Genomic DNA, 1,386 nt, shown 5'->3' with positions numbered 1-1,386 from the left:
GCACCAAGGTCAGGCTGACAGGCCTGTAGTTCCCCAGATCCTCCTCCTGGCCCTTCTTGTAGATGGGTGTCACATTTGCTAACCTCCAGTTCACTGGGACCTCCCTGGTCAGCCAGGACTGCTGATAAATGATTGAAACAATCATTGTAACAACATTACTCTTGTAGGTAAAACAAAACAAAACAAAACAATGCCTCTATAATCATTCATAAATTTCTTGAATCATCCAGTCTTGAAGAATGCTATTTTTTTCCCCTTAGACCTTTGGGCTCCCTGAGGCTGTGAGCTTAAACCCATGGTGAGGTCAGAGAGTTAGACTCCACTGATGAGAGCTCCTCTCCTCTCCTCTCCTCTCCTCTCCTCTCCTCTCCTCTCCTCTCTAGCTGTTGCTCTGGGCCATCTATCAACCATTGCTCAAGTCAGGCAGGACTGGACCCCCAGCTCCCACCATCAGTAGAAAAAAGTTCATCAAGTTCTCTAAATCCTTTGGGTCATTGAGGGGAACAGGGAGAGAGCCCAATGCCAATGAAACCTTCATTTTTCTCTGAAAAGAGAGGCAGCAACCTAAGTTAACTGCCAATTTCCATAAAGCCATAAAAGTCTGGCAGCATTAGTAAGATAGGATTCAGTCCGCAGCTCCTCATTATTCAGAGGGATGGGAGGATACGGAGATGCCAGAGTAATCTGGAGCAGACAATGAAAGTTGTCGAGGCTCCTCTGATTAAAACTGCAAATCCTACAATCCTAACCCTAATCCCCCCCATGGAAAGGTTAGATTAGCCTGGGTCCTGAAGAAAGATAACTCTATCTTTTCCTTAAGTTACATGTTAAAATTCAATCTCCTCCCAGGAGACAGCATGCATGGATATTGCTTTTTCTCTCCCCCTAATTAGGAAAGTATAAGAAAGTAAACGCTGCTGCTTGCACAGTAACTGGCATAGCGGAGGGGACTGCCTCTGTGCTCTCTGATTGCTTTATTAGCACGCAAAGCCTACCTACATGGCCAGGGAGGCTGAGCGAAGGGGGACTCTTCCAGCCCTTGGGGGCTAAATGGTGTTTTGCAAGACGCTGAAGCAAACTGTCAACTTCTCCTCCCATCTACACCGGTGTGAATCTACAGCAAGCGGGCATGCTGCCAAGGAGAGCCAGTGTGCTTCCTCAGGCCTCGCACAGTCCTCTGGTCATTTGGAGCTTTTTTTTTAATGGGATTATTTTCTGCGTGACCTGCGCACACCAGGGGTGATCCCGATCACCTTGAGACTCCTGGTCCAGCCAAATCTTCGCATCCCTAAAAGCTGCCTTTAATGTCAGCGGGACGGGCCGTGAAGGCTGCTTTCTCAGCAGCACGCCGGAGGGATGCATTTATGTGTTTTGAACTAAGGAACC

This window comes from Aptenodytes forsteri, unplaced genomic scaffold, assembly GCF_000699145.1.
Source record: "Aptenodytes forsteri isolate BGI_AS27 unplaced genomic scaffold, ASM69914v1 Scaffold199, whole genome shotgun sequence".
Lineage (NCBI taxonomy): Eukaryota > Metazoa > Chordata > Aves > Sphenisciformes > Spheniscidae > Aptenodytes > Aptenodytes forsteri.
The sequence above is the reverse complement of the archived record's forward strand: the minus strand, read 5'-3'. Positions refer to the sequence as shown.